The 20,513-nt window shown below is 47.7% G+C and overlaps 1 pseudogene; it reads left to right on the top strand.

The window, feature by feature from the left end:
- The first annotated feature begins 17,063 nt into the window (after nucleotides 1–17,063).
- On the top strand, nucleotides 17,064–17,164 carry LOC120102594 (U6 spliceosomal RNA; annotated as a pseudogene).
- Nucleotides 17,165–20,513: the final 3,349 nt, after the last annotated feature.

Below are 20,513 nucleotides of genomic sequence, written 5' to 3'. Positions count from 1 at the left end.
TGCTTGAGCATACGTATATTCACCACATGCATGTAGGAGCATGAGAAGGTCAGAGGAGGATGTTGGATTTCTCTGGAACTGGAGTTGTGGGCAGTTGTGAGACACCGTGTGAGTTCGGGAACTGAACCCAGGTCCTCTGTAAGAGCAGTAAGCACTCTAAACTACCGAGCCAACTCTCCAGCCTCGTGTATACAGGTTCTTGTAGGCCTTGAAACACTGTTGAAAGAATTTTTTTCTTTTGTTTGTTTTTTGTTTGTTCGTTTTGGAGACTCTGTAGACCAGGTGGCCTCAAACTTAGAGATCTGCCTGCCTCTGCCTCCTGAGTGCTGGGATTAAAGATGTGTGTCCCCACTGCAGGCATCTGTTTTTAATTTTAAAAGAGGATTTTAATTATATAAATATTTGTGCATGGGTTTGTGCAGATGTGTGTGCAGTGCCCAAGGAGACCAGAAGAGGGCGTCAGATCCTCTGGAGCTAGAGTTAAGTTGTTTGCGAGCCTCTGATATGGCTGCTGGAAACCCAACTCTGCTCACGCTATCTTAGTGGGTCTGCTCAGTCACTGTTGAAAGGTTTCTAAGGCGGCCTCCTGACCACCTCCTTTTCACCTTTACAATAGGTGAGATTCCGTAGGGTTGTGTGGGGCTCGGCCACTCTGGAGGCGGGATGTGGGAAGTTGACCTCATGGGGAAAGTTACCCCATGCCTTAGCCCGGCAGGTGTCAGGCTGTAGGGAAGCCATGGGGCATCGACCGCGGCGGTGGGGAAACACAGTCTGAGGCTCAGGACAACCGGAGCTGGTTCAGGGTCCCCTCGGGGTCCCCAGGCCTACATCAAGCCCCGGGACCAAGGGGAAAAGAGGGTGCTCCAGCTGGGCCTGCAGGAAAAGTTCTTGGCTCAGCGGCGGGCGGCAGTCATCGGCTTGGTGGCGATCATGGTTGAGAGTGTAGAGAGGCCTTCTGTGAGAGATTAGACAGCACTATATAAGCGAAGGCCTTCTCCTACTGATGAAAAGAGGCAGTTCATGGTATTAAGATATTTATTGTCATGGCGGAAAGTGGATGAGTAAAACCGTACCCCACTTCTCAGGATGGGCCTGAGAGTAAATATCTTCTGTAGGGAGGAGTGTCTGGGGAGAAGAGTTTACTGGCTAAGCCTCCAGGCCTTTAGGACCTCATTGTAATGGAGATCTGGCTTAAGCCTCTGTGACCATAGGTCTCGTCCTCTACACGTGGAGGGCCTTGGAGCATTGCCCTTATGTGACTGAAGGCCACAAATCTATGGGGAGCTTCAGTTAGTGACAGGGGCCTGGTGTCCAGGAACCAGGCAAAGTGCCTACTGTCCCTTCAGGGTCACCGGGGTTTCGAATCTTAGCTCAACCGGGAACAATCCTACCTTTCGAGGTCCCACAAGATTCTAGGGAAGCTTTGATTACAGTTGCAATCTGATAAGGGGAAGCCATGGATCAGAAAGGTTGGCTGAGGTGTGAAGACACGCCTTTTACTGTAAATGGCTGCTCTTGTAAGGTTTCTAGAAAGTTGCCGGTTTATAGCTGGGGAGAAGAAAGATACTAATTGTGAATCTTTAGGTATTAATTAAGATTCTTTAGGCCTTGGTATACAGGCAGGTTCACTGCTGTCTTAGATCTCTCTCTCTCTCTCTCTCTCTCTCTCTCTCTCTCTCTCTCTCTCTCTTTCTCTCTCTGAAAGGGATGTTGTCTCTGTCAGCAGCCTTCAGGAAACATTAAAGGTGCTAGAATTCTTGCCTCTCAGCTGGTGGGAGGTTTCCGCCAGACTGCAGTCCTGACGGCCCCAGACCCTTCCTATGGCCACACAATTGTCCCTCTCTCTCCTGCCTCATGCTGTTGTGAATTAAAGACACATTTAAACAAACCCAGCAGGGACCTGAGGACCACTGGATTCTGGTCCTTGGGTGATTCAGTGATCATTTTGAGAACACTGGATCTGGATGTGTATCCAGGCTGGCCTCAGGCTCTCATCTTCTAGTCATGCCTCCTGCAGGGCTATGAGTGGAGTAAGAAGATCAGCACTTGAGGGCTGAGGCAGGAAAATGAGAGTTCAAAGCCAGCCTGGGCTATATATAGTAAGCACACAGCCACATAGCAAAATTGTCTTAGCAAAGGACACAAAGTCGGGACGGAGAACTCTGTACAGACCTTGTTAAGATGACTCCTCTCTTCAGCCTCCATACAGGGTGTGGAAAAGTTCACTCTGTTTCTAAAGGTCTCCCTAACAAGAGCTCCATGTCAGTAAAACATGTTTAATGTTTCTCTGAGTTTGTGCATGCTCCTCTGGTGCCCTCAAAAGCCGGAAAGAGGAAGGATATGGAAGTCCCTGGCGCCAGAGTTACAGGTGGTTGTGAGGCACCATCTGGGTGTTGGGAATCGAACCCAGGTCCTCTGGAAGCTCTTAACCACTGAGCCATCTCCGTAGCCCTCCTATTATCTTCTTGTGTGAACTCCTTCTCATAAAAGCCAACCCAAGAACACGGGTTGAGTAACAGCACCCACCGCTGTAATATTACTGTCAATAGGTTCCATCCGCTCACCACTGCTACAGGACAGGCCCTGGGACTATTCATAATTCTCCCATGTTCACAGTTTGCTTTTTCCACAACTCAGAGAGAAAGGCTGTCGTAGCTAAGTTACCTTTCAGACTGGCTTCCCCCCCCCCAGCACCCCCACCCCAGGCCGGGTCTCATAGCTTAGATTGGCATCAAACAAGCTAGGAAGCAGAGGATGACCTTGAACTCCTGATCTTCCTGCCTCTACCACCAGAGTGCTGTGATCACAGGTCTAGGGCAGCATACCAGACTAGGGGGGCTTCTTTCACTAAGCAACATGCTTAGTAGGGCTGGAGGGATTGCTCAGTGGTTAAGAGCACAGACTGTTCTTAGCGCTCACATCAGACAGCTCACAACTGCCCGTAACTTCAGCTCCGGGTGATCAGATACCCCTTTGACTCCGCCCATAAGTAATAATTAATATTTGAAAAATAAAATGGCATGAAAGAGAGCATAGGGTCTTTTGGCTAAGCAGTGCGTTTTCTTTTTAGCATTGAACAACCTTTCATTATCTACCTGTGACATTGCTTCTGGGTGCAGTTTGTGCTACTGTAATACAAATACAAAACCTGAGTGCAGCTAATTTATTAATATAAAGAGCAGGGATATGTGTCCTGGAGTTCCGGAGGCTCCTAGCAGGCGCAAGGCAGGAGGGCAGCCTGGGTCTGGGTTGCTTGGTGTGCAAACCTGCAACTGAGCAGCAACCAGGTGACTCCTTTGAGTTAACTGAGGTTGGGCAGGAATGAAGAGTGCAAAACACAAGCTTGCTCAGCACGGGCTGAAGGCCTTCTGGTCTGGGGATCTGCCCCACGATCCCGAGGGCCCAGCTTGGGCATTTCCACCCAGAGCCATCAGGGAGGGCATGCATGAATGAATGAATAAACATGGGCTGGCACTTGCAAGCCCTGTAGCCAGGATCTCGCTCTAGAAAGCCAGCCTGTTTGAGCTAGCTAGAAGAGGTGCTCAGCTCAATCAGCCACGTGTCCCCCAATTCCTGCTCCACCCTATTCTGCCGCAGGGGGATGAGTTTGAGTCTTTCTCCCAAGTGAGGGATCAGACATCTGCAGAAGTGGACCTGTCAGGGGAGGAGTGTCTGGACTGCGGTCTTGGAGGTCAGGTTTTGGAAAATGACAGGTGCTGAAGCCTGCCCCCTCCTGGTGATATCAGTAACTGCGTCCTAAGGAAATTTTTAAGCATCCTGTGGGAGACTAACTACCGCAGTCTCTATTAGACCATCTATCCCTCCTTTTCTCTATTCCTCCCCCCTTTCTCTCTCTCTTTTTGACCTGGAACTCACTATGTAGAACAGACCTGGTCCGCCTACACAGTGGCTCTCAACCTTCCTGATGTTGCCAGCCTTTAATACAGTTCCTCATGTTGTGGTGACCCCCAACCAATACTTACTTTTGTATCTATTTCATAACTACAATTTTGCTACTGTTATAAATCGCAATGTAAATATCTTTTTTCCTATAGTCTTTGGGAACCCCTCAGTCGACTCCCAGAAAGGTTGCCACCGCAGGTTAAGAACCATTGAGTGTGTGATTTTGGAGGGGCGATGGTCCTTGTGGGTCACTATTTATTTCTGTGTCTCTAAGGAATACAATTAGACATCTCGGGCTTTAATGTGCACTTACGGCACAGATTTTCGAAGTGAGCCTGAGTTGTCAGATAAGGAAGTGTAAATAGATGCAGCGGAGAGAACTGAAGAGATAAGAAGGGCACGATGGGCAAAGCTTGTGTCCTAACCAGCAACAAGCTGCAGTGCTGAGCTAGAATTAGCCACAGAGTCAGAGGCTGAAGTTTTGCATTCGAGTCCTCCCTCCCCTGCTTGCTTGCTGTGTGACCTTGTTCTCCACACTGTAAGGTGGAGCTAACAGTCCACACCTCCCAGGATTGTTGAGCAAATCAGTAAGTCCTGGTTGATGCCCAGTCACAGAGAACACCGTGGGAGCCTGAGGTGGTGCCACCTGCCTTTAATGCAGCACGTGGGAGGCAGAGGCACTCCACAGGCTCCGGGTTCACAGAAAGACCTGGTCTCAAAAACTAAGAACAATGAAGGAAGACACTTGATGTCAACTGCTGGTCTTTACACAAGAACACATGGGTAAACACAGATGCACACACACACACACACACATACACATTTACTCACTATGCTGGGCAATTTTTACTGGCATCCACACCAAGACTGAAATTGTACCATTCAACATGAAGTTCACATTAACCCTTCCTACAGTTCTCCGTCCCACATTTTCATTTTTAATTTTTGCCTTTTGTGACAGAGCTTCTCTGTGTAACAGTCCTGGTTGTCTTGGAACTTAATCTGTAGAGCGAGCTGACCAGAGATCTGCCTGCTTCTGCCTTCTGAGTGCTGGGATTAAAGACATATCTAGCTTCTTTCTTTATCTCTCTCTCTCCTTCTCTTTCTTTCTTTCTTTCTTGATTTTTTTAAACGATTAATTCATTTATTATATATAAGTACACTGTAGCTGTCCTCAGACACCAGAAGAGGGCATCAGATCTCTTTACAGATGGTTGTGAGCCACCATGTGGTTGCTGAGAATTGAGCTCAGGACCTCTGGAAGAGCAGTCAGTGCTCTTAACTGCTGAGCCATCTCTCCAGCCCCCTCTTTCTTGATTTTTTAAAATAAGGTTTCTTTGTGTAGCTCTGACTATCCTGGAACTCTCTCTGTAAACTCAAGAGATCTACCTCCCACAAAGGTGCTGGGATTAAAGGCATAAACCACAACCACTTGATTGTGGCTGGTTTATTTCACAGAGGACACTGTCTTCCAGATTAAGAGATATCTACAATTTCTCTTTTTTGAAGACTGATTAGTATTACACATGGATAGATACCACATTCTTCTCACATGTCATGAGAAAGCCAAGGCAGGAGTCGGAGGCAGAAAGCCATAGAGGAATGCTACTTTCTGGCTTGCTTACCTTTAATTGTCTTTCTTACAGTCCAAGGAATAGTAACACCCAGAGTGGGCTGGGCTGTACCATACAAAAAATTATTCCATAGACATGCCTACAGGATGCATCAAGTTGACTGAGATGAACGTTGCAAGTGGCTCCCAGGTCTGATGTCCTGTGATGTGAGTCCTGTGTGAATATGAGAGGACATCTCGGGAAGCTCTGGGAAACTGTGGAGCATCAAACAAGAGTAACAGCGAAACCAGATTTTAATACCACTCCCATTTAGCACCCCCGACTGTCACTAAATGCACCAGAGAAAGGAGTGCACAAGAGGGAGCCCAGATGGAGGAAGTGGGATTTGAGAGACAGGAGCTCAGACAGTGATAAAATATGCTGGCCACAACTGGCTGGTGGCAGTCACTCTAAAAAAAGAATAGTGTGCTCTTATAAAAGGGAAAATTAAAACTATGGAGCTTAATAAATAGTGGGGGGAGCTCTTTTTTTAGTGTCTGGTGCTTGGGAGTGTGAAACTCAGGGTTTCGTGTGCGCTAGGCAATGCTCCCCTCTGAGCGACATGCCCCAGCCTCTCAATAACTGTATTTTTAAATGTGTAGTTAACCATGAACGATAGAAATTTGAGGGTTACCACAGCATGGACTGGATTCCAAATGTTCAGAGAGGGAAGGGAGACTTTATAGATGCCTTCGTCAGCCAAATAAAATGCTAGAAAGAGGAAACAGTAAAAGCAAGCAAGCAAACAGCAACAGACCCTAGGGCCAGTGAATGGTGCCACAGGAGAGGAATCAGCCCCCAAGCCTGGCCACCTGTGGTAGATCAAATGAGCCCAGCCCCACAGGCTCATTTGCTGAACACTTGGTTCCTAGGTGTTAGAACTGCTTGGGAAGGATTAGGAGGCGTGTTCTTGGTGGAGGATGTACGCCACAAGGGGTATGCTTTGAGGTTTCAAAAGCCAATACCATTCCCACTTAACTCTCTCTACCTCATGGTTGTGGAACAATATGTAAGTTCTTAGTTACTGCTCCAGTGCTTGCTTGCCTGCCTGTCTGCCGCCACGTTCCGTGCCATGATGGTCACGGACCCTAGCTAACGTCCTGATACTCTGATCCCCAAACAAACACTTACTTTTCTAAGTTTCCTTGGTCATGGTGTCTTATCACAGCCATAGCAAAGGTAACTAAGGCAGCAAGCACTTCAATCTCTGGGACCTAAATGGTGGAAGGAGAGAACTGACTCCTTGTCTCCTGACTTCCACAGGAGCACATGCATAACCCATGAAAATACAAAAGTGAAGATGTAATAAAAGTCACTGTGTAGACCAGGTTGGCCTCAGACTCATAGAGATGATGTGATCTGCCTCTGCCTTCCAGGTGTGGAGATTAAAGGAATGCATCATTATGGCTGACAGAAAAAGTTGACAAATTTTGAAAGGCTTTTGGCTACTGGACAGGGATGGGGGGTGCAGTGGGGTTGCACAGCCAGAGACTGGAGTCTGCAAACTGTGTCTTGGACTCTAAGGATCCCAGGACAGCTCCCACATCTGCCTTCTTTCTCTCTCCTCTTCTGCCCTGTCCCCTCCCTCCTCTCTTCCTTCTCCCACTCTACCTGCCTCAGCACCAGACAGGGAGGCTGCGGCATGGTGAGAATTCATTGTTTGCCTCCTCCATGCCTTCCTTCCCAAAAGGGGAGGCTTTGACCTTCCTCTTGCTAGCTGACAGATTTATGTCACCAAGAAATTCCCCTGGTCACTCAGGGGCAGGGTTGGTGTTGGACACCTCTGTGCCACACCGTTTTTGTCCTTGCAGGGTCTCCAATGCCACTGACGCCTGGAAAGGGATCTGGGGCCATCCTGACATGTCATAACCCCTGTCCTACTGTGAGCATCAAGTAAGCGCCTTGCCTCAGCCCCTGAGCCTCAGCTGCCTGGGAAGGGCATAAGAACTCTCTCATCCCTGGGTCTGTACCGAGGTTACATAGAAGGCAGAAGGAGGAAGCCCCAGCAGTGATTATGTGCGCTCAGTGTGTGTGTGCAGGGCTGGGGCACCACAGGTGCAGGTGCCATTCAATCTGCCCGATCCTAGAAGCAGCGGATTTCCACAGTGTTATCCAGGAAGGCAAGCCTCAGTTCCACCCGCCCATGCTCAGCACTTAGCTGCGGTGCCAGGATGGAGAAGTAGCAAACTGTCAGACCTGGGGAAGTTGCCAAGACAGGGAGGGGAACCAGTGTGAGTGATACAGGCCTGCATCATCTGCCTAGCTCACCATGGGGAGCAGGCCCAGAAAATCATGATGGTCCCTGCTCTGAGGGTGAAGTTTTGGCCCCTACTGTTACAAAGTCATAGAGGCCCAAATAAAAGAACTAATAATTCTAATAAAAGCTGTCTGCAGATTCCTGAAAAGTAACATAGGTGTCTGTTGTCATCAAGCTGTACACATACAGGCTAAGTGGGAGACTAACATTTATTCTCCCCTGTGTGACCTTCAAAGGGTGAAGTTCAAACCCAACTGAAAAGGAGATGCTGGCTTGTTCACGTTTCCCCACAGTTCCTCAGGCAGAGGAGACTTGGAAGCATCGAATGCAAGAGGGTTTCCACTTAGCAAGGCAGCAGCAATCTCTTTGGTGTTTGTATGTGGAAGCTGAAGCCTCTTAGAGCACCCCATGAATTTATCACAAAGATGCTTTAGGCCCACAAGTGAGTTACTGGGATGTCAAGGATTCCATGCAGGGTCATCCCTAGGGCAAGTATAGTCAGCATGACAGTATCACCTTGGTGGCCCAATGTTGGATGACCTACCTTCTGGTCAATGGATGGGCTGGCTGGCTAGGGCATCCCTTTTATTTTTTCAAAAATTTTATTTATTTATTTCATGTATACGAGTACACTGTGACTGTCTTCAGACACACTAGAGGAGGGCATCAGATCCCATTACAGATGGTTGTGAGCCACCATGTGGTTTCTAGGAATTGAACTTAGGAACTCTGGAAGAGTAGTCAGTGTTCTTAACCACTGAGCCATCTCTCCGGCCCTGGCATCCTTCTTGAACGAGTCACAGGACCTGTAGGAGGTAAAGTAGCCATGTTCCCTGGGGCCTCTAGTCAATGCTCACCAACTGGGCTTTGTGTGGGTGAGGACCAGAGAATGCCCATGAGACCCTGTGTGGTGGTTTGAATATGCTTGGCCCATGGGAAGTGGCACTATTAGAAGGTGTGGCCATGTTAGAGAAAGTGCGTCATTGTGGGGGTGGGCTTCGAGATCTATGCTTAAGCTCTTCCAGTGCAGAAGAGACCCTCCTCCTGGCTGCTGTGGAAATCAGTCTCCTACTGCTGCCTGTGGATCAAGAGGTAGAACTTGGCTCTTCCAGCACCATGTCTGTCTGGATGCTGCCATGCTTCCCACCATGATGAGGATGATGAGCTGAACCTCTGTAAGCCAGCCTCAATTAAATGTCCTTGGTCACAGTGTCTCTTCACAGCAGTAAAACCTTTACAAAGACACCCAAGTTCAGCTCAGGGCACCCCACCCAGTGGGACCCAGTTCAGCAAATGGGGAGTGAGGAGCTTGGAAGTTGCTCAGTGTAAGGGGAAATTTGGCAGTGTGTGGAGGTGGGATCCTGCTTTGTGAGGCACAGGCATTGTACCTGGACCTAGGCTGAACTGACTCTGGAGTCCAAGTTCAGCATAGCCAGGTCCCAGGGCAAACCAGGGCTGTGGGGCTCTGGCAGGTAGTATGGGGCTTGCAGAGGTGTCCTTGGGGCATGCTGACACTGGGCAGGAGAAGGGAAGGAGATTAGTTATGCGCAGCTGTGCCTGACAGCATACGTCTGTGGTCTTGGCATTTGGGAAAGGCCATGCTAGGCTGTGACAAGTGGAGGACATATGCTAAGTAGGCTGGTGGGAGGTGAAAGGGATACTGCTCTGAACCCTTCTGCCAGGGTGATGTGAGCTCATAGGAAGAAGCAAGAACAGAGAGAGAGCTGTTAAGGTTTGTTCTGGTAGGTTACTTAACCTACTCTTAAACCAAAACAACAGGGGCTGGGGATTTAGCTCAGTGGTAGAGCACTTGCCTAGCAAGCACAAGGCCCTGGGTTCAGTCCCCAGCTCCGAAAAAAAGAAAAGAAAAGAAAAGAAAAAAAAACCAAAACAACAACAACAACAACAACAAAAAAACCCCAAAAAACATTTTATAGTTGGAATCTTAAATTGGTAGAGAGCTTTAGACTTTGACACAGAATTGAGGTTATATTTTATTACATTGATACAGAATTTTGTATATTGTTACGGGTTTAAGGTTTTTTTTTCCATTGGTATAAATCTTTGTGTGTTGATACAAAATTTAAGATTAATTTTGTTACAACATAATATATGTATGTTTCAACTCTTGTATAGGTGTTATGCCTCTGCAATTCATTTAATAATAGAAAGGTCTGGTCCCAGTCCTTTTAATAGCTGCTATTGCAAGTTGTTTAAAATAATTAAGTAATACAAGTTAATCAAACTCATTGGCCATGTTACACACGAGGATGGATACATCCTGGGTTAAATAAATAATAGGTAGCTGGAGACAGGCAATATTTGTTCAAATACCCTATAAATAGATGATCTTTAAAAACCTCCCTCACAGAATATGGCATTTAAATGTAATTTTATTAATTTAAGATCTTTTTTGACATGTCAACTCCTGGCACTACTCCATTCACCTCGGGAAAGGAAGATGAGCTTCAGAGACCTCCATGTGGAGTTGCCTCAATTGTGGCGTGCTAACCACCTGGCAAAGAAAACGCCCCAACTTTATATGAGGACTAAATGCTGCCCAGAAAGAACAGACACAGGGAAGTAGACTGCCAAGACAGGGCACACAAGTCATTCATAATTCCTGCTTCACATAAGGTCTGTCAGATGTCCAGAAGGCTGAAGACGGATGCTCCAACATTGTAGAGAATACTGAGGACTGTCCAGGCAGTCAGCTGTCTGTCATTTCAATAATTTTTGGAAACTGTGTTTCTGTGCTTCCTACATACTAAGGTAGTATTTATTCCTTCTCCAGTCTCTGATGGGGTTGAAGACTAGATAGTTATATTCTTGCAATTAAACTTAAGTTGTTTAGCATTTAGGTAAATGTTTTAGGTCTAAGAAAAATATTTTCAAGTTAATAACGCAAATTAGAATAGAAATTGATTTTAATGCAGAACTCTGAACTCACCAAGATAGGATAATGAAATACTTTCTCCTGAGTTGTGGGATACAAACTAGACTTTTAAATGTAACTCTTATCTAATCATTTTTGTATTTGTTTCATAATTGTTTTACTGAATGTTGTTTATTATTATAAGAGAAAGAGCCTTTTTATTTAGATAGAAAATGGGAATTGTTGAGGTTTTGTCAGTTGCCATGCATTCTAATGCTAAGTACTGACCTCCGGGTCTGGTTGCCCTCAGGGATGAGGAAATCCTTGCAAACACCAAGTGCTGCTATGTAACCTTGTTCTTTAATGTAAAACTATCGGCCACTGCAGCATTCAGGGTAGAAACTGAACCTCTGGCTGGGCCATCTCATCTTTAGCATGCCAGTAAAAGAACCAAGTCATAGTAAAGCCGGAGAAGCAGACATATTTGACGCCTCCTAAGGAGACAAGGACCTACTGACTCCCCAAGTCCATCTTTGGGTACAGATGTGAGGTTTAACAGGCAGAAATGGAGGGTTACATGGTATGTGTAACTAAGAAGTCCTGATTTAGGTGTGGTCTGCCAATCACTGGCCCACCATTGTCTTCCCCCGTCTCTCATGCAAGGTGGCCCCAAAGGTTGTTGGAACTGTGTTGTATCTCTCATTGGGAAGCAAGTTCCTTTTCTGGCTGCACTCAGGTCTTAGCCTCTCCCTTTCCCCTGGATGGATTTCTGGAGACTAATTTTTTTTTTTTTTTTTTTTTTTTGTTAGCTTGCCTTTTGAGACAGGACATCATTGACTAGCCTGGAACGTGAAATCATAGACCAGGCTAGTCTTGAACTCACCGATCTGCTTTGCCTCTGCTTCCCAAGTGCTGGCATGGAAAGGCGTGTGCCTCCGCTAGCTAAAAACTTTAATTTTTTGAGGTTCATTGTTCCAAGTTTGGAAGCTGAAGGAAAGGGCACAAAATGTGTTTATCTACTCTCTTTCCAGGGAGGTGCTCCAACACTTTCTGTGGTGTTTACAGATGACACATGTGCAGGAGTTCATTGAGGTGGAGAGAGAAGTTGGGGTACTGTGCCTTTCTCCAACCGTAGAAGTGGCAGAGTGCACACCACCTTGCCTGCCTGGAAGCAGCAGATGGACAGGAGTCTATAGATGCCACATGTCAGGAATAAACAAAGGAAACCCTTTTGAAATTTAAGGAGAACAAAATGTTCTCATAAAAATTGAGGACTTGGGTTGGGGATTTAGCTCAGCGGTAGAGCGCTTGCCTAGCAAGCACAAGGCCCTGGGTTCGGTCCCCAGCTCAAAAAAAAAAAAAAAAAAAAAAGAAAGAAAGAAAGAAAAAAAGGAAAAATTGAGGACTTCCTTTTAGCTTCTGCAGGGGGGATATTTTAATCCAGCTCAAGAGACAGCTGAGACCACCTGGGCTCAGATGAGGCCACATTTCACAGATGGGGAAGCAAAAGGGGGCAGATTGCATGACTCACCACAGCTGGCCGCAGCTGGTCGCAGCTGGTCACAGCTGGTCGCAGCTGGTCACAGCTGGTCGCAGCTGGCCCAGGCTGCTCCTGCCTTCCTGGCTTCACACCAGGTGCTCCAGAGAGGCCAGGACAGCTCTGAGCACCACTTGTGCACTCTTTGCACCACAGTTATGGAGAAAGAGAAGGTTGTGACAGGTGGGCTCCTTCAGTCTAAGCGATGGGGACATCAGCATGGAAAGGCAGGCTTTCAGCTGTTCTGGCCTCTGCCCAGGCTGCTGCTTATTTTAGGATGGAGTTCTGGATGCTTGCTTTGCCACCATGAGAAGGCTGCTGACTTACCTGGCTACCAGTCCATAGGCAGTAGGGATGAAAAGACAGATCCCATGTAGCCTGGCACCTTGGTGCAGAACCGCTTCCTGCTGAGAATAGGTTGGCCTTGCCCAGGCTTTGGGGCAGCAGGAAGAGCTGTGTGAAAGCCTCCAGTTACTGAGATCACACTATTTGGAATCTATATGGTCTGTTGTGAGAGTACATACCATAAAAATCAGAGGTCCCTGGAGCCAATGAGATGGCTCAGTGGGTCTAAAAGTGCTTACCACCAAGCCTGATCCCAGAAGCCTCACAGTGGAGAGTATATCTGACTCTGGAAAGTTGTCCTCCAACCTCCCATTCATAAAGTAAATAAAATGTAATAAAAAATTACAGTAGGGCTGGAGAGAAGACTCAGTGGTTAAGAGCACTGGCTGCTCTTCCAGAGGACCTGTGTTCAATTCCCAGCACCCACATGGTGGCTCACAACCATCATTAATGAGATCCGGTGCCCTCTTCTGGTGTGTCTGAAGACAGCTACAGTGTACTTATATAAGTAAAAATTAATAATTTTTTTAATTACACTAAATACATACAGTAGGATCAGTGGTATGTGCTGATGTCCTCCTAGCTAGTTAGGAGGCTGAATCAGAGCTTAGCTCCAGGCCAGCCTTTTGATAAACCAATCAAACCTGTGGGAGCTCACATGGGGCTTTCAGCCTCATCTCCTGACGATGACAGCTTCCCTGACCATTGACTGGGACACATCCTACTGCACGGTAATAGCAGTTGGGGACCAAGCTCTGAAGGCCCAGCTGGTGACACAGGACATTGAGCAGCAGGTCTCTTGACGAATGAATCATGGGGGACTTGCATTTCCTATACCATGGCAGCAGGGTCCGGTGTTCCCCATGCCACAGGTCAAACCCAGCCTTTGTAAGCTTGTGTGGAGAGGCTGCTTGTGACAAAGTCTGAGGCCACCCACCACGCTAGTGGCCACTAGGAAAGCAGAAAGCTTTGTAAAGTGTGAGACTGAGTTCTGACGAGCCCTCGGGTAGCCATCAACAGTCACTTACAAACTATGAATGTGTTTGTCAAAGTCTCTGCAAACATCCAAGCTTGCAGGCTTTTAAAAGTTATTTAATTTTATGTGCAGTGGTGTGAAGTGTCAGTCCCTTTGATCTGGGGGGATTGGAACTGGAGTTACAATTATAAGCAACCGTGAGGGTGCTAGGTATTGAACCCAGGTCCTTCGGAAGAGTAGGCAGTGCTCTTAACCTCTGAGCCATCTCTCCAGTCCCACTTGCAGCCTTAATACAATCCCCAGCAAAGTTTTATGGAGAAAGCAGAGCCCAAAGTTGTTGCCTAGGTGCAGAATTGAGGTACTCAGTTAGTCCTGACTCTAAACTGAGGATGTCGGGCTCAGCTGTTTAAACATGATCCAGTTACAACTATGGGCTAAGTGAGTTTCCTGCCAGCTGCCCACTGACCTGTCAGTAAGGAGCCCTGGGCTTCTTTCAGCCTGGTTCACACAAGAGCTAACTCAGCTATGCTGCTAGCCTTTCGGTTGTCAAAAGTGGGAGGCGGCTGGGAGGAGTGCAAGAACGCCATTTTCTTTTCTTTTCTTTTTTTTTTTTTTTTGGTTCTTTTTTTCGGAGCTGGGGACCGAACCCAGGGCCTTGCGCTTCCTAGGTAAGCGCTCTACCACTGAGCTAAATCCCCAGCCCCAAGAACGCCATTTTACTTCATTCTAAACTTTCCCCTTGGGGATGGAAGGGAGCTAGCTCTCTGAGGAACTTTCTGAGCAATGCATTGGAAAGCATTCGGTCTCAAAGGTCCACAGCAGCCTGAGCCTCTGGAAAGAGTTTGGGTTGAGGCACTTTATTTCTCAGGCTCACAGGCACTACAGATGGAGATTTTTTTTTCGGGGGGAGGAGTACCCCTCTTCAATTAGAAGCAGCATACGCTGGGCTCCCTACATAATTCTAGATCATCAGTGTTGCATTTTGAGTCTGCATTGCCCATGGCAGTGGGCACCAAGAGTGAGGAAACCTTCCCACCTGCGATAGGAGAGGGACTGACAACTCAAGGCCTGGCATTGCCATGCTGTGGACAGACAGCGGGGCATCCGACTGCCGCAGTGGGTGGAGCTCCCACAGCATGGAGGAGGCAGGCCTCAGAGACGTGTGTACACATCCCACAGGTGGGTGGCCATTGATCAGGACTGGCCACAGTACCCAAGGGGACAGCTGGCAAGAAGGTAAGCTTCCTACAACTCTGACACAAAGAGCCAAAGGGCTTCTGTAAAGGTGTGAGACAGAGGGGAGGGGGCTGGAGAGATGGCTCAGAAGTTAAGAGCATATATTGCTTTTGTGAAGGAACAAGTGAGATTCCTAGCACTCAGACTCGGCAGCTCACGACCTCCTGTAACTGTATCTCCAATGCTTCTGGCCTCTATGGCTACCACACACGTGCACATACCTAGATACATAATTAAAATTAAACTAAAAAAACATGAAATATGACCACTGGGTCTCTTCCCCTTCCGTTTCAGGGCTGGGCCTGAACCTAGGCTTCCTGCACAGGGAGCTCTGTACCATGCCACAGTTTTGTTTTGCTTTGACCTGAGACAGGGTTTCTCTGTTTAACCCTGGCTGTCTTGGAACCCACTCTATAGATAGACTAGGCTGGCCTTGAACTCAGGGATCTGCCTATCTCTGCTTCTTGAGTGCAGTGCTGGGACTAAAAGTGTATGAGGACACATCCCTTTCATCTCTCGATTTTTAATAAGCAGTTACGAATCTGGTAAAGGCATTCAGCATATGCAAGTGTCATTTCATGGCAGAAACAAGTGAATGGAGTTATACATACACCAGCTTGCTTTCACTAGCTACTGAAATCAACTTGGTATTAATCTGAGTAGGAGTGTTAAGAATTAAGATGTTGTAAATTCTCAGGGTAAGCAGAGGAACTTGAAGCGGTTCAGTACACAGACAGACACTTCATCTGTTTCCCAGCTCCAAGTGTGACATACGGGGAGGGACAGGGGGCCCTGCAGTGCAGCAGCGAGGCAGATCTTCAAGGGCTCAGGGCCCTGATGACAATCAGCTCCAAGATCTGCTGCTTGGGATGAAGCACCAGGGCTTGAGCACACTAAAGGTGCCTCGGGTCAGTGTGGAAGCCTCTAGACGAGACGAAGAGACGACACTGAAGGCCAAGCGAAGGACAGACAGGTATGGGCCTGAGTCTCCTGGTTCTAGAACAGACTGCACCAGTGATAAATGAGCTTAGGGCTTGGAGGCATCAGCAAAACCACACTTGGCCTTCATGGCGCTCAGTCTAGATTTAGCATAAATACTGGTGCAGGATTTTAAGTGATGGAGGAAGTCTGTTTTACCCACTGGAGGGTGTGCAGATCTGGATGGGATGTAACGGAGAAGAGGGAACACAGGTGTGCTGTATGGAAGCAGGGAACAGAGGCTGGAAAACATGCTAGTCAAGCACTCGCGGACAAGCTGAAATCCTCGAGGCAGACCACATGTTGGAGTGCTGGGTATGGTGACAGAAGCCTGCTGTACCAGAACTCAGGAGACTGGTACAATGACTGAGTTTGAAACCAGCCTGGGTTGCATGGTAAGATACCCCCCCAAAAAAAGGAAACAACAAACCACACTAGAAACACACATGAGAAAATTCAAGTGCATAAAGCTGGAGCCCAGGGATAACGTGGGGACAGAAAACTCACCAGGCAGAAGAGTTCATACACTCATTTTTAAAATTCTTTTCTTCTCCCTCCACCTCAGATCTGATCCTTGAAGGCATCCCAGTAAAAGCTATGAATGCATAAATGAAGGCAGAAGAAAGGCCCAGTGAGAAGCTTAACAGAACAAGCAAGACTAATGCCCCAAGCCACTGGAAGACACCAGGAAACCCTAAGACTCAAACACAGCAGCCGGATATGTGCACCGTGGCCGGAAAGACAGCAGAAAACAAACAGGAGAGGTGGCTGGGGGCTGGCTATGAGGCTATTAAGATCTTTTAGGGAAGCCTATGTAGAGCTAGTGAAGAAATGCTAGGCAAGTGCTCTACCGCTGAGCTAAATCCCCAACCCCCATAAACCTACTTTTACATTTGTGTTTCCTGTAGCTCAGTAAGTCTAAGATTGCTTTCATGTGCCAAGATAAACATTACCTTTTCTGACACATTATCTACAGCTCCCCAAGTAGCTAGCGTGGCTGGCAGCTCAGGAAGCCTGTCTCGGCTCCCCAGTAAGGCCTTTTTAAAAATACTGGGACTCTGATCTTCGGTCCTCATGTTTGCACACTTTTCCCACTGAGTCATCTTCCCAGTACCTGCAAGTGTTTACTGGCCGAAATGGTAGATGGGAGAGGAAGGAACCCATCACCTCTCACCCTCTCACTCCTTGGGCAGTGCCCGCAGGCACGATATGCACGGTAGCATTTGCTTGGTATCAGAAATGGCTCTGCGAAATTTTAACTGGGAAGGGGCTCCATTTACAAAGCAAGCTCACAGGAAAGGCTCAGGAAAAATAGTGGAAAAGGGTGCAGAAAGATCATAGGAGGGCTTGCTTCGGCAGCACACACACTAAAATTGGAATGATAGAGATCAGCATGGCCCCTGCATAAGGATGGCATGCAAATTCATGAAGCTTCCATATTTTTAGGTCGGTAATGGGGGGAGGATGAGGAAGGGAACACACATCTAGAAGGGGGGCAGAGAGGTTAGGGGAATGTTGGCCTGGAAACCGGGAAAGGGAATAACATTTGAAATGTAAATAAGAAATACTCAATTTAATAAAGATGGAAGAAAAAAATAAAAGTAAAAGCAATCCCAAATCAAAAAAAAAAAAACATAGAGGAGCTGGAGGATGGGGAGCTGTGAGATACAAGGGGGACAGAGTGCTAAGATACTGTCTAGTAGGGGCTGGGGATTTAGCTCAGTGGTAGAGCGCTTACCTAGGAAGCGCAAGGCCCTGGGTTCCGTCCCCAGCTCCGAAAAAAAGAACCAAAAAAAAAAAAAAAAGATACTGTCTAGTAGGAGGACAGGAGCGCTGTGAGATAATGTCTGAGGACAGGAGTGCTGTGAGATACTGTCTATGAGGACAGCAGTGCTGTGAGATACTGTCAGGACAGGAGTGCTGTGAGATACTGTCCTAGAGGAGGACAAAAGCGCTGTGAGATACTGTCTATGAGGACAGGAGTGCTGTGAGATACTGTCTATGAGGACAGGAGTGCTGTGAGAAACTGTCTATGAGGACAGGAGTGCTGTGAGATACTGTCTATGAGGAGGACAGGAGCGCTGTGAGATACTGTCTATGAGGACAGGAGCGCTGTGAGATACTGTCTATGAGGACAGGAGTGCTGTTAGATACTGTTTATGAGGACAGGAGCGCCGTGAGATACTGTCTATGAGGAGGACAGGAGTGCTGTGAGATACTGTCTATGAGGACAGGAGTGCTTTGATATACTGTCTATGAGGACAGGAGCGCTGTGAGATACTGTCTATGAGGAAGACAGGAGTGCTGTGAGATACTGTCTATGAGGACAGGAGCGCTGTGAGATACTGTCTATGAGGACAGGAGCGCTGTGAGATACTGTCTATGAGGACAGGAGTGGTGTGAGATACTGTCTATGAGGACAGGAGCGCTGTGAGATACTGTCTATGAAGACAGGAGTGTTGTGAGATACTGTGTATGAGGACAGGAGTGCTGTGAGATACTGTCTATGAGGACAGGAGCGCTGTGAGATACTGTCTATGAGGAGGACAAGAGTGCTGTGAGATACTGTCTATGAGGACAGGAGCGCTGTGAGATACTGTCTATGGGGAGGACAAGAGTGCTGTGAGGTACTGTCTATGAGGACAGGAGCGCTGTGAGATACTATCTATGAGGAGGACAGGAGAGCTGTGAGATACTGTCTATGAGGAGTACAGCAGCGCTGTCAGATACTGTCTATAAAGACAGGAGCGCTGTGAGATACTGTCTACTAGGACAGGAGTGTTGTGAGATACTGTCTACTAGGAGGACAGGAATGCTGTGAGATATTGTCTATGAGGACAGGAGTGCTGTGAGATACTGTCTACTAGGAGGACAGGAGTGCTGTGAGATACTGTCTTCTAGGACAGGAGCGCTGTGAGATACTCTCTATGAGGACAGGAGTGCTGTGAGATACTGTCTATGAGGAGGACAGGAGTGCTGTGAGATACTGTCTATGAGGAGGACAGGAGTGCTTTGAGATCATGTCTATGAAGACAGGAGCTATGTGAGATACGGTCTATGAGGAGGACATGAGCGCTGTGAGATACTGTCTATGAGGAGTACAGGAGCGCTGTGAGATACTGTCTCTGAGGACAGGAGTGCTGTGAGATACTGTCTATGAGGAGGACAGGAGCGCTGTGAGATCTGCCTGAGGACAGGAGTGCTGCGAGATACTGTTTATGAGAAGGACAGGAGCGCTGTGACATACTGTCTATGAGGACAGGAGCGCTCTGAGATACTGTCTATGAGGACAAGAGTGCTGTGAGATACTGTGTATGAGGACAGGAGCGCTGTGAGATACTGTCTACGAGGAGGACAGGAGTGCTGTGAGATACTGTGTATGAGGAGGAGAGGAGCGCTGTGAGATACTGTCTATGAGGACAGGAGTGCTGTGAGATACAGTCTATGAGGAGAGGAGTGCTGTGAGATACTGTCTATGAGGAGGACAGGAGTGCTGTGAGATACCGTCTATGATGAGGACAGGAGCGCTGTGAGATACTGTCTATGAGGAGGACAGGAGCGCTGTGAGATACTGTCTATGAGGACAGGAGTGCTGTGAGATACTTTTTATGAGGAGGACAGGACTGCTGTGAGATACTGTCTATGAGGACAGGAGCGCTGTGAGATCCTGTGTATGAGGAGGACAGGAGCGCTGTGAGATACTGTCTATGAGGACAGGAGTGCTGTGAGATACTGTCTATGAGGAGGACAGGAGCACTGTGAGATTCTGTCTATGAGGAGTACAGGAGTGCTGCGAGATACTGTCTATGAGGACAGGAGCGCTGTGAGATATTGTCTATGAGGACAGGGCGCTGTGAGATACAGTCTATGAGGACAGGAGCGCCTTGAAATAATGTCTATGAGGACAGGAGCGCTGTGAGATACTGTCTATGAGGACAGGAGCGCGGTGAGATACTGTCTATTGGGACAGGAGTGCTGTGAGATATTGTCTATGAAGAGGACAGGAGTGCTGTGAGATATTGCCTCTGAGGAGGACAAGAGCGCTGTGGGATACTGTCTATGAGTACAGGAGCGCTGTGAGATACTGTCGATGAGGACAGGAGTGCTGTGAGATACTGTCTATAAGGAGAGGAGTGCTGTGAGAAACTGTCTATGAGGAGGACAGGAGTGCTGTGAGATACTGTCTATGAGGACAGGAGCGCTGTGAGATACTGTCTATGAGGACAGGAGCGCTGTGAGATACTGTCTATATGGACAGGAGCGCTGTGAGATACTGTCAAGACAGGAGCGCTGTGAGATACTGCCTGAGGACAGGAGTGTTGTGAGATACTGTTTATGAGGAGGACAGGAGCGCTGTGACATACAGTCTATGAGGACAGGAGCGCTCTGAGATACTGTCTATGAGGACAGTAGTGATGTGAGATACTGTGTATGAGGACAGGAGCTCTGTGAGATACTGTCTATGAGGAGGACTGGAGTGCTGTGAGATACTGTGTATGAGCAGGACAGGAGCGCTGTGAGATACTGTCTATGAGGAGGACAGCAGCGCAGTGAGATACTGTCTATGAGGACAGGAGTGCTGTGAGATACTGTCTATGAGGAGGACAGGAGTGTTGTGAGATACTGTCTATGATGAGGACAGGAGCGCTGTGAGATACTGTCTATGAGGAGGACAGGAGCGCTGTGAGATACTGTCTATGAGGACAGGAGTGCTGTGAGATACTGTTTATGAGGAGGACAGGAGCGCTGTGAGATACTGTCTATGAGGACAGGAGCGCTGTGAGATACTGTGT

This window comes from Rattus norvegicus, chromosome 4, assembly GCF_021556685.1.
Source record: "Rattus norvegicus strain SHRSP/BbbUtx chromosome 4, alternate assembly SHRSP_T2T, whole genome shotgun sequence".
Lineage (NCBI taxonomy): Eukaryota > Metazoa > Chordata > Mammalia > Rodentia > Muridae > Rattus > Rattus norvegicus.
The sequence above is the reverse complement of the archived record's forward strand: the minus strand, read 5'-3'. Positions and strand labels throughout refer to the sequence as shown.